We start from the raw sequence: 13630 nt of genomic DNA on the forward strand, positions 1-13630 counted from the left end.
AGTGGAAGATGATGGATGGATGAAAGCGCAAAATAAATGGCTTTTTTTTTTTTTTTACTAATGAAAGGGACTACAGTAAAAGTGATGTACAGTTTTCTTGATTTGATTATTTTGATGTGATTTGCAGTTTTTCTCCCTGCCTTATACATTCCCCACATGCTCATGGAAAGGCAGGGAGTTCCCAGAACAGAGCCACGCTGCCAAATATAAATCAATGCAATGGTTATCATATCTTTGACTAAAGAGGTCCTGACAGGAGTTCTGCAGAGCATAAACCTATGTTATCGCTTTCCTCTGCAAACAGCATTGAAGCCCACCTCTATCCCAGCTCCTTCCTATCAAAAAATGTCTGCCCTAGGAACTCCATGTATGTTTATAGAAGTGCAGGTTGGTCTTAGAAAGGAGAGGCTTACTGCCTTATAATACCTCATTTTAAAGCAGTTTCACACCTAAAGTGTGATGGTTACATTGGTCCTCAATGTAAAACACAACAGCTTCACTATAAAGGCTAAAACGTTTGTAAAACTACACCAATTTCTTGGCAACAGAATTGTTATGTCTTTGTCTCCCTTTTTATCTGTCATAACCAAACTGAAAGACAGCTTATTTCAAAACACTTCCCTCACATTACAGTGGAATGAGTTGATGTAGTGTAGACCTTCAGTCCATAAACTGCAATGCTCCCGTTTCACCCAAGTTTCACCTAAAGGCAAACTCAAGAGCAACACAGTGTCATTTGAGATTTTACCATAAAACTGTGGCACTGCTGTGGAACGGTCTGAACCACAGAGACAAAGGCAGTTGTAGAATATTTAGTTTTGCTTTGATACATTTTCTTTGGGTCCTCATATTTTCTTCTTTTCTAAGCAACATCATTTTGCATCCCACAAGCACTTTTTTTGTTGAATCTTAAAGTTGTTTTTTGTATGGTGGTTCATCTGAGTGTCTTTAAATATATCTAATACATCTCATTTTCTCTGATTTTAGGGACGTTAGGTGCTCAAATGCAATGCGATCTTGTGTGCAGGTTGAGTGAGTGTCAATGCTTTCAGTTTGGTTGAATATGGATAGATGAAGCTGAAGCATTCAGAAGTGGCTGTGTTTAAAGGCTCCAATACATTCAGTGGCTTTACATGATGAGATTAACTCGATTATAGCTATAGTTGGGTTATGCTCCTTATGTGAGCAAGGGCAATTATCCTTGGATATATGGTGGTGAATACCGGTACGATAGGTGGTGCTGTACCCATTTCAACTCTCGCTAATTGAGCCACTTCCGGTTGACGTCTTCATCACCAACAACAACAAAACTAAGGCATTCGAGAAAGATGGCGAACGAAGAGCAAGATGAGGCTACGTCCCTCTACATTTGTGATGAGCTGGTTATGGCACAAACGCGATGCACAACGGCGCATTCTCCATCGCCTTGTTTCTTTCTTTCTGACGGCGGCGACAACAACAGTAATATCGTCTCCTTCGACTTCCGGGTGACGATCACGTGAAAAAATCTCGAGCATGCGCAGAACGCTCGATCGTATCCACTGTCGGCTCTAGGCACGTTAAGTGGGTAATCGGATCGAGTTATCCCGGGGTCTTAACTCGATCGCAAGTAACCTGATCCGATTTGATTTCTTGTCGGATTAAGATGTCTACATGAGCTGAATAACTCAATCTTAATGTAATTTAGCCATTAATCCGATCCTATTGCCCGCATGTAACCGCACTGAATGTCTCCTACATAGTTCCAATATAGAATCAGCAGTGAACACTTTATAATTAACAATAAAGAGCAGGTATTGACTTGAGCCCCGTTGAGCTGGAGCACAAAGATGATGTGTCTTGCTTCCGAACACTTTAGCAGGGTGGATGTCTGCCAACGTGGAGGCTTCACCCCAAGTGCTCCTGTTGAAGAGTGGCCCCTCTAAAGGCACATTGGTGCCAACCTAAATTAAGAGTGTGCGTTAGTTCTTTATGTACCAGGCAAGCTGAAAGAACGCGTACAAAGGTGTGTGTTTGCGAGCTTTCCTGAGGACTGTCCTCCCTCTGGTCTCAGTTTGCCTGTCACTTCTGGTCAGTTTGCATTAGCACTGCCACTCTCTGTCTCCCACCGCTCCTCACATCACCTCCTTTCTTCTCACACACTGTGAATCTGTCAAGAATGAACCCAAATTAGTCAGTCAGAGTGTCTTTGTTCTGCAAACCAACTTCAGTCTGCACAGCTGAAAGAAGAACGAAGAGGGTGATTAGGGGAGCTTCTTTGGAACAATGACTCCTACCCAGGGGAACATACTCACATCACCCCTTCAATTGGATAACTGTAGAGTTAGCTGTGTGAGCAAAATGGCTCTGCCTCAAGCAGTGCAGTGCTGTTAAGTCTGCTTCATGTATTGCAGCGTCACTGTAATTTGTTGTTCATGAGATGCTTGAGTTCTGTCTCTGCTGGATTTCTGTCTCAGTTTTATCACTGTAGATATTATACACATTTAAAATTACGATGGCCTGGTTGTCATCCAAGTAGTGAAATTCCAACATAGATATAAGCAACAACAGTCACAGCTGATCACATCTAATTACTGTACTGGGGTGCAGATTTGACATGCTTAACTTCTGTTTCAGTTTTACGATACATTATACTTTTCTACACTTGCATTTTAGAGAGATAAATATAAATGATAGACGTGACTAAATCGTAGTTTTCTAAATGTATTCCTCTTTTTTCTTTTTTTCTGATAAGTCTGACCTACAGATTCTGATTTTTCTTTATCATACAGCACGCACACACATTTTTTATTACTTTTTTTATATGAAAATTTTAATTAATTGTTTGTTCGAAAAACATTGAACATTGAAAAACATTGATAAACATTGAAAACTGCATCAGGTTACACGGCTTTCTCTTACTCTCACTCAGACAAATCTCAACATAAACAAGCTCACATATCTGATACAGACCTCAATGCATTACTGAATACTTTTTTTTAAAACTTGTGAAAAATCACTTTCTGATTAATTTTGATAAATGATCAATTTTAAACCCTCATACCCTTCATGACAGAGACAAGAGGGAAGAACACTCTTATATTCTCTGAAAAGCCAACGTATATTTTGATTCTCTAAATGATAATTGCAAATTGAAAAAGTGAATTCTGTTGTCGTTGTGATTTATCATCATTGTATGTTGTTCCTCCTGCAAGAGGTTTTCCTTTGGGCAGGTGGTTGATGCTGGCTGAATACAGCTCTGCTTTCCCCTCCTTTTATGTTTATAAATTGGGCTTTAAACTGATTTTATTTCAAGCCTAATTTTATTCTTCTCATACAATGACATTAAAGGAACCGGATCTAAACAGATATGAGATGTTCTTCCTCCAAACTGTGAAAAAAGATGATCCAGTTTCCCCATATCGACTAAAAGATGCCTCCCCCTGAGGCAATTTGGGAAGCTTTTTCAAATCCTGCAGCTTTCTTGATTCCCTACACTTGCATTTATATTACTTTACTTCAACAACATTTAAAAGCACCAACGTCCACCCACACTTGTGGTAACCATCAGTGATTATTTGGATCTGTCATCTAGGATGTACTAATCAGGGAAGTGGCAGGTGAGGGTTGAGACAAAGCGTGTGAGAGAAAGCCTCAAAAGAACACTGTCAGCTGGGTCAACAGGAACCTCTTGGCTGAAGATAAGGAGGAATGAATGGTGTTCTCCCTTAAGGTACTGAAATGCAGGAAGTAAAGCTCCATATTAATTAGAATATGAATGAGATAAACCCTCTTATCTGATGGCTCATGGGAGCAGTAGCAGTATGATCCAGGGAGTAGCAGCAGAGGTGTCTCTACAAGTAGAGGCGGGTGTTGCTCTCCTTCAATCATTATGATCACTTTCAGACAGAAATAAAAAGTAAAAAAATATTTTATGAAACACAGAACCACATATTTGTCAGAAAAAAAAACTAAGACGTAATTATAACTGCTTGTATGTTTTCAGTTTTACTGTAAAATGTACAAAACGATGTTAAAACTAACATTTGGACTGATGTGTCTTTGATTTTTAATTGAGATTATGCTGCACTGCAAATTTAATTTGCATGTTATAAATGTTAATGGATTAAAAGGAGCACATAAACACACTGAATGTATTTTACATCTTGCTGGTACTGAGTGACAGCCATGAGGCTTTTTAACAGTGACTGCTGACATGTTCTTCTCACATGTATTTATTTATTTATTATTTTTGTTCTAATATACAATCATTGTTTATATTTTAAACGAGCTACATGACAATTTGAATTTCCCCCATAGGTGTTGAAAAAAGTGTTTTTCTTTTTCTTCTATTTTTCTATTTTCAGATACTTTTGCAGGCATTTGTCAGAAACCAAAATGATGGCTAAATAACAATGTGGTGCTCAACAAAAACTCTGGGAAAATCCATCCAGTAGTTGTGGCAACATGTAATTCCAAACAACAAATGTCAACCTGATGTAATACTGGAGGAAAAGTCAAGAGAGCCTCAAAATATTTACAGATTACACATTTTTATGCTCATTCCGCATCACCTGCTCATTCCCCAGAGTAAAACAGCAGCCTAAAAATCACTTACCACCTCCCAATTTGCAACCGTGGATTGTGATGCCATATACTGGACAAGTGGACAAATGTGTGCATGACACAAGCCTAAACCAAGCCTAATTTCAAATCAGAAAAGGTGACAATTTGTCATACATATAATTTGTCCTATTCACCTCTTGGTTTGACCGCACTTGTCATGGCATGTTCTTGGCTCTGGGTGTAATGTAACAGATGTGACAGTTTTCCACAACCTATGACTCACTTATTTGAGACAACATCATCATTGGTTTTCTAAAAACTGCCTTAAGGAAGCAGCCGGCTACAAAGTTCCTGCTACATTTCGGTGTGATGTGAGCGTCCGTAGGGACCAGCTTCATTATAGACATGTCTCATTACAGCTGCCCCCCACCAAGAGCCTGGGGACGGGAGTGGAAAAGGCAGAGCCTCCTTGTTTTAGCTCTTTGGAGGTCAGTGGTTGATTAACATGCAGAGAAGTGGGGGTTAATCAGCTACTGACCCTCAGGGTGATATTGTCTTTCGTGGTCTCTTTTAATCAATAAGTGTGAACACTGGCTCAAAGATGAACTCCCCTACTTACCTATGTGCTGTCTGTTGAGTCTTCTGTCTTCTCAACACTATAATAAACATAGTCCATGCGGATCTTTGAAGGTAGGGGGTTATATTTGGGATTTTTCTGTACATTATAAAAAGTCTAAAGCTTAAATTAAAATGGACTCCAAACCAAAGATGTGGTTTAGCAAACCTGTCGCCCAGGCTTCATGCCTCATTTGCCAGTAAAAGTTGTTGGACTGTAACTTCTACATGATGCCTCTAACCACAGGAACTAATCCATCACATCCTGCGGAGATGTAGTCTGACATGCTGTCTACATGACTACACATCAAAGCCCAGAGGCAAGGTGTTTTTTCTTTTACTCTTAAAGTCAAGCAAGTAAAAATGAGAAAAAAAAAACATCTGATGTTCTTTCCCGAGCACCCAGATACAATCAGCAGGAAAATCAAAAACAACTTCATGGCTACTTTTTATGCTGCGATCTCTGTGATAACAGCTTATGTCTGACAAAGGTCAACGTCAAAACATTGCTCCTTAGTACTGACAGTGTGTAGGGGTCCAGTCTCCTTCTTTCATCGTCTTACTGTGAAAATGTCTTGAGTAACTTCATCATGCCCTACTTAACCCCAGTGTCATGCTGAATAGCAAATACGTCAATTTATGGAGACAATATGCTGTTAGAAAGCTACATCTTTGTGAATTTAGTAAAATGACTAACAGTACTGAGAATGTGCAACGTTGGATGATGTCTTCAGCTGTCTGTTTTTCTGCTCACTGTATTAATTGCCTCTCCTCTGTTAATGCAATGTCACATCATCTGAGTATGTAATAGCGACATTAGTGCACAGCATAAAAGGTAGCATTGCCTCTAGACACATATATGTCAAAATGTCACACATGCTGTAAAACTGTAATATGATGGTTTGGGTTATTAGATAAAGAACAGATGATTGAGTTTAAACATGAATAAATACATGCTCAAATACAATCTACATACATGTCACAAAACCTGAATGTCTCTTAATACAAAATAACAGACGATGAAAAATGTTACCATCTCACATTTTTCTGCACCTTTGCTGTGACATTGCTATGTTTTGGAAATGTCACCAAACAAAGGTGTTCATGTGAGACTGGGCTTCTCTAACCTTTTGTCAGGTTAGAGTCATGGTTTCTGCAAACTGATGTGTGTTCAGGTGTTTTTCAGTGCATGGTATCTGTGCATCTCCTGGGAGGAGGCTTCTTTTACTGTTTAGATTTAGATCAGATCTTCCTTGTTGTGAGGAGAGCATTGGAAATCAGTTTAGCAGTTCATCAACAATAATAACATAACAAAGAGTCAATCAATAAAAACAAGCAAGAATAATGTCAAATCTAACAGAGACTAATGAAAGAAATAAGGCAATGTGACCTTAAGCAGTAGCACAGTGGGTGGAGACATTATGGGTGGTATGGGCAATGCTGCAATATGCACATTGTAAAGTCATTACGTCTGGTTTAGTGTGATGTCCCCTGGGCTCTGCTGCTGAGAGTTAGTATCAACACCTCCTCTGTTTATTTGGACCGGCACTGAACTCAAGTCACTCAACTTCTATCACACCTAATTCTGATGATGTTGTCTGGACACACGCACACACACACGCACACACACGTGCGTTCGCACACACACACACACACACTCCACTCACTTACATACATAAATATACACAAAGGCCCTCTTCGAAGCAGAGAGCAGAAAGCTACCTCAGGAAAGAGTGTGAACCAATGAGAACCAGCTGTTGCTGCACTGGATCTGCTTTCTGTGATGTTTTTAAAGTCAGTCAGAGGGACACAGCGAGAAACCCTTTGTTTTCTTTTCTGATTGTGGCTAAACCCCACCGCTGTGTGTGACTTAACATTTTTAAATTACACCGAAACCAGTTTTCAACATGTGGAAGCTCCAGTGAATAATCCCAACATATAGCGGACCACTACTCCCTCAAAATCAATATTCAGAGTGGATCTTATTGTTTTTTTAAATGCTTTTTGTGCACAGATGTGTCTGAGCTCTGCAGGGGCTGGAGGATTGATATTCAGTGTCGGAGGAAAACTGCATAAGACGTGTGTGATCTGCCAAGCAGCAGCAAAACAAAACAACATTGCTTCCATCTCTTGTGGCTCAGGGATAATTGAAAATAAATTGTGTTGTGTCGCAGGGCTGCTGCAGACTAAATACTAATTTGTACTGCAGTCAGAGGATGCAAAGAGTATTTCAAATTCCCCTTTTGTCAATTCCCATCTGATCAGCTGTTTATTCTACCTATTAACTGTTATTTTGCTCTCCAACGGGTTTAACTGCTGCAGTAGGTCAAAAAGTATTTTCAAAGAGGCTTCTTGAAATGTTGTCAGAGCGCACAATTTTAGACATTGTTTAGTTATGAGTTTGTCTGCAGAATACTTTCATGATTCTCTGGAGTTTGACTTCTAATTGGTGATTACTCATCTGTATATTTGCTCATACAAATAAACTAGAAAAAAATATCAAATGTGGTGCTGATATGGGCACTCGCTTCTTATTTGTGTATGTTTGACAAATTCTGACATAAAGAAATAACTTTAATCTTTTTGTTGATTGAAAGGGAAGCTTTTTTATAAGTTAGAGTTCAATCAACAAACGTCTGCAGCCCTAAAATACAATTGAGAATCCAACTCCTTTTATCTTTTCATAGTGAGGTTGAATAAAACCAGACAATTTGTTGTTCATATTCATAGCTGTGAGGTTGGTGAGGTGTACAGTAAATTGCATAACATGCTATGGTTTGTACTTTCTGATGGATCTTTGATGAGCTGATGAGTGTTGGAATTTCATCATTTACTTTGCTCAGTGAAGCAAAAGCAGATAATCTGTGGAACTGAAACATGCTTGAAGGTTGTTTTGCACAAGGTTATTTGCTGTATCTCCATAGTAATGCACTTCAGTGTTGCACACGTCTGTTTTTTTATACATAACTGAGTGCATTTATATACGGTGTGGCATTTTTTTCCTGCACACACAGTTTTGCACACATTGACATTGCTCCTCAGACAATGCGTTCAGATGAAATGTAATTAACAGTTGTAATTAGATTTGCAATCATTTATTGAAAACTAAGCAAAATGCCATGTTGCCACAGACATTAAAGTCAATCTGCTTTGGAACAATGCTGAGTTTCAGTTTGCAGATGTTACAAAATCTTGTAGAGTCTTCCAACCTTACGACTTCTTAAGTCTTAATTGACTTGTTGGGACTTACTAGGTTGGACAGTAACTGTCATTATAGATCTCTTCTTGGATGATGAATTTTTCTGCTTGTTCAATTTTGCTAACACAACCAAATGTCCTAAATGTCAGAAATGTATGCTTATTGATGCCAAAAAGGAGGGAGAGGCTGCTATAAAAAGTTATTAAAGCGCTTCCAGCTCTCAGTTTTAAAGAGGGCGACTGTTGATGTAATGATGATGTGGACAGCAAGAATACATGCAGACAAAACTCCATGTCTGTTGGGAAGGTAAATCAAAACCTGCAGGAAAGCAGTCTAGTGCCACTATGCAGTGGTGATGCACAGACTTAGCAAGGAAGAGTTCAGATGGGAACCTAAACTGCCACCTCATCAGAAAAAAATGTAACATGTGCAAAGCAATGTCTGGATAAAGTAAAGGGGTTTTACAAAGAAGGGCTGTTGATAGGTACAATTAAACAGATCTTGTTGGCCACCAGCAGCATGCTCATATGTTTTGTATGTGCCACAATTTCTATATAATTTTTTTTTAAGTTCATCACATAAAAAAGAAGTAATAAGGTTTAGTAGATTCATATTTTAGGCCCATAAATAAACAAAATTACAATGTGAAAAGTTTTGGATCACGTCATTTGTCCAGTGGTGGTCAGACATATTACAACCATGTATTCAACTTGTGTGATGTCCTGTTATCACTGTGCTATTATGCTCTACAACTGCAACCTTATGTCCATGAAATATTCATTCATTTCTGCTTGAAATACTCCTGAAATTGTCAGTTAATAATGAGCGATTCCTCAATTTCCTCTCCTCTTTCTTCTATCAGATATATTTGTATCTTTTATTAGCTGGCTTTGAATGAGGTGATGAAAGTCTGCCATATAACAATCTTCTGCAGCTGCATCCTCCAGTTTCCTCACTGAGATTCTTATCTTATCTTTGACCTGTGCTTCTCCAAATAAACAGAGGTGATGAATGAGCCTGGTTTTTTGTTTATGTTGGAGGCAGCACGCACAGACTGAAGGAGATTTGGAATATAAAGCTGAGATGCATTTGAGTAGCTGGCATGCAAGCCAGTGATGTTTGGTTTTGTTTCACTGAAGATAAAGTCTAATGTTTGACTTTGAGTATAATGCACTGATTTGACAGTTTTATTGAGGTTTTTCAAATCCACTGAAACTCCTTGTTATGAAACTATAGGTGTAGGGAAGAGCATCAATATACCTCTCTAATATCTGGTAGTTAAAAGTCTTTAACCATTAGACAGTTAGTTTAAGATGGCACAAAGACTAGAAACAAGTGGATAGCTTGTCTGCTTCTGTCCTTAAGGGGCCCAATTCACCTCTAAAGCTCCTTAACTAAAACTTCTCACTTGTTTGCTTCTCATCTAACTCTGAACCAGAGAGCAATGGAAAACCAGTGTGTGAGATTTAGAGACGTTAAGTTGTAAAGTTGCAGATAAAAACCAATTGAATATTCCCCTCCTTTCCAAGTACATGGGAAAAACTACCGTGGATCGCCAAAATCAGAAAAGGACTCCCTCTGGTGCCAATTTGGGTTGTCCTTTCTAGGCTACTGTAGGAACATTAATCCAACACGACGGAGTGTAAAAGGCAATTCATGTATTGTGGTTCCGCTCGTTTATGTAACTGTTGTCACCGTCACCAGTCTGTGAGGGTCCACCAGGTCCCTCTGCAGCTGACGACATGCAACATAATATTTGTAACAGTGTGGGCTGAGTGTGCTGGGTACAAATGTGCCCGGATCTATCTTCCTTCAGAAAAAACACATACCAGACCAAGTAGACTAGGAGCAAAAGAACAATATGGGTGCTTTTTTTTGTAAATCAATAACTCCCCATTCACTTATTAGTGATGCTGAGCTATGTCATTTTTTTCCTTGTTTATAAATTTGTCAAAAAAAAGACTAAACTTTTCTCGTCTAAAATCCAGAATAAAGCAGTGTTTTTTTCTCAGTATAATAAGTTATGCAAACTAACGGAGTGCCATTCACTTCAGTAAGTTGAAAGACTAGAAGGCCCAAATAATTGGTCTTACTTCAACTTGTTCAAGTGTGAACAGACTTAGTAAGGAGTCAGCAAACTCTTAACAACATCTTCGGAGAAAAGATGTGTATTTGTGGCTGTGATTAAATATCAAGCAACATTTTAAGACTTTCTATGAACCCAGTATTCAATGGTCCTTAAAACATCCAAGGGGTCAACTCTACGAATTCTGTCCACTTTAGTATCTTACCCCTGCAGATAAGAACCACTTCATCTAAAACATCATGACTAATCTTTGCAGTTTGAAGATGAAGCTGGATGTGGATGACGACGCAAATCTACCAAACAATTTCCACCTCAGTGACAGTTATGGGGAATTACGGTGGCACACCTAAACCTTGGGTCCTCCTCTCTAATCTATGTGTGTCATAGAGATGGATGGTGATTGTATTATGGTGTATTGTCCTCCGCAGTGAGTGCTAAACGATGTGATGATGACATGCAGCGTAAATCTGGTTTGGCTGTCACAGCAACCAAGAGCTGTGTTTGTGCCTTTTTGTTTATATGTGTGTGTGTGTGTGTTTTTCTCTTTTGCATGCAGAGGGCAGCACAGCAGTAATTAATGACTGGCTGCTAAATGGTGCTATGTGATCCCACATGGTAATGAGAAGGCATTTGTGTGGGGGCAAGCATGACAATCAGCTTGGGAGAGAGAAAACGTTGGGGTCCATTCGACATTCGGTGACATTCGGATCGCACAGAATTGGCTAGCTCAAATCAGAAGAATCTATTGAAAGACATTTTTACAATTCTTATTTAAAAACGATAGTTTGGATGTATCTGTCGGATCCATTAATCTTAGTTGCATTAGCTCTATGTCTCATGTTTGAGTGCTTTTTATTGTAGCCGTAAATTCCAATAAAGGGTCATTTTTAGCTCTGTAAAAGATTAAAAATACTCTTTTTTTTTCATTCAGAATTTAGCAACCCTTTAAAGCAGCACGATATAATGGCACTCCAGCGGTCACTGGAGCCTTGTTAAAGAGAAAACGTTTTCCTCTTCTGTTAGAATCGCTGTAGGTTATTGTTTGAAGCACAGCATTGGATCTGACTTTCTCTGCAGGCAACAAGGGAAACCTGGTGAAGTTTTATTAAAGCATAGCTTATGGCCTGTGCGTCAGGGAGGGAGCTTTTACTGTCACTGCTTTGTGCATAACAATATCCTCGTTGGGATAGTTATTGTTAGGGCATCACTTACGTTGAACGCTTCTGCAGCTAATGAAGATGCTTTGTGCTGTTCCCTTCCATTGAATAGCACTCTGCAAATGTTCACTGTTGCCGTCGCGCTCATCAATACTGTATGAACCAGTCTGGTTGTTGTGGCAAATATCTGTCTGAACATTATGGAACCTGTATTTACTCATCTACATTATCAAACTAGTTCAGAACTAGTAAATTGGAGTACTTTTGGAAGCACTCACATTTACTTGTTGTTGCCTGCGTGAAAACAAACTAATTAAAGTTGGCAGCAGAAAATTGCTTCAATATTGTACAGTGTAAGACACCTTTGCATAATTGATGTTGCATACTTTCTGCTTTTCACAGCTCTATTAGTGAGCTTTAAAACACTTGCCACTGTGCATGCAGACAAATAATGTTCATTGATTTAAATGAGCCAATGACTTTTAACGTACAAGAAGTATTTATTTGACACAGTGTGACAGTATGTCAGCAACAAACAGTGTATTTTTAGGGAAATATTCCATCAGTCAGCTGGTGTTCTGTAGGTAAACTAAGTCTGTATGCTGTATGTATTCCATAGTTAAGGTATTTTCTCAGAGGTTTTCAACCTTAAAATGGCAGCAAATAGCTATGTTCCACAGTTGAACAACAAAGTTGTTACCAGAGAGCAAAGTTACTGTCTGTGAGTGCTATACTTTACACTTCACTAATCTATGTTGCAGCCACCGGGCCAGCTGAGAGTACATTTTATAAGATGTGAGTTTCTTTGAAGCGTTTTGCTGTTTTTTTAGTTTTTTGGTTGTTTTGAGATGCTGGAGTTGTAGTCCAACCCTAATGTCTAATCCCATGTGGGTCACCTATTTGATATTATGTGTGTTTCCATTTCTTGGAGAAGGCTTTTGATGTTTAATGTTAGATTTGTTAGAACCAAACTTCTCCTGGAGGACTGATTTTGTTCTAGTGCAGCTGATCAACCAGGGAACCTCACAGCTTGATGTCACATTCACATGAAATCCTAATTAATCAGATCTACACATCATTACCACAATGGCACCGTGGGACTACACAGACACGTTCGTTCTCTCTCCTCTTTTGTATGTCTGTGTCACTTTCTGCTAATGCTCGTCTAATTTCTTTCTTATCTTACCTATTTTTTTGTTGGTTTGTCTGCATCTCCTTCCTCATCCCCTGTTTTTCCTCTTTGCCATCCAAGGAGTGCATCTCAACCATCACTCTCTCAATCTTTCAATTTTCTGTCGTGGTAAAAAACATTTAAACTTATTGCTCCATCTGTTTATTGCATGTCATCTCCAGTTCCTTCCCCTCTTCCTCTCCTTGTGAGTCTTTCCTCCTCCCCATCTGTTGGTGTGTTCTCAATCACCTTTCCGCCTAGTTCCTCCTATGTCCTCCACCACTGCTGTCTTCCGGCCCCAACACATAGCAAGTTATTTTGGAAATAGGTCAATGTTGTAGTTTTAAATTAAATTCATTGTGTGCTGCGGTCATCAGAATCTTCCCAAAAAACAACATCATTTCTAGCTTGCATTTTCCTGGTTGTTTGCTGATATATTTAAAAACTCTTTCCATTATGCTTGACCTCTGAGCAACAGTAGCTTTATTACATTGAGGAAAAGAGGTCAAAAGTTGCCAGCTTAACGTTTTGTGTCCATGTTTTACACTGACTGACATTATAATTGTTCTTATATTGTGGAGGATAGAAAGCATTCACTGTGGACTTTGTAAAGTCCACCCTTTGATAAGCTGGTTCTAGTGTCTTTGTACAAAAAGTTTTTCAAATTTCATCTAACTTTAGACTCTGGAGGTCTGGAGAGAAAGAGGTTATTGATTTCTCTTCACTTCAGCCCTAATTTCCTTTATGGCGATCTGTTGAAATGGCTGCGAGATACAATGAGGGTAAAGAAAAGGTTCTAAAAAAGTACCCTGAGCCTCTGATCTTACAGCTACTTTCAAACAAAATGTCAGAGGGAA

The 13630-nt window shown here is 39.0% G+C and overlaps 1 protein-coding gene across 2 annotated transcripts in view; it reads left to right on the forward strand.

The window, feature by feature from the left end:
- The window catches only part of fam189a1 (family with sequence similarity 189 member A1), a 95467-nt gene that overhangs the window by 62725 nt on the left and 19112 nt on the right, over positions 1-13630 (forward strand). The gene's annotated exons all lie outside the window — the stretch shown is intronic.

Source organism: Leuresthes tenuis, unplaced genomic scaffold (genome assembly GCF_036924035.1).
Source record: "Leuresthes tenuis unplaced genomic scaffold, fLeuTen1.0.hap1 SCAF_2, whole genome shotgun sequence".
Classification (NCBI taxonomy): domain Eukaryota; kingdom Metazoa; phylum Chordata; class Actinopteri; order Atheriniformes; family Atherinopsidae; genus Leuresthes; species Leuresthes tenuis.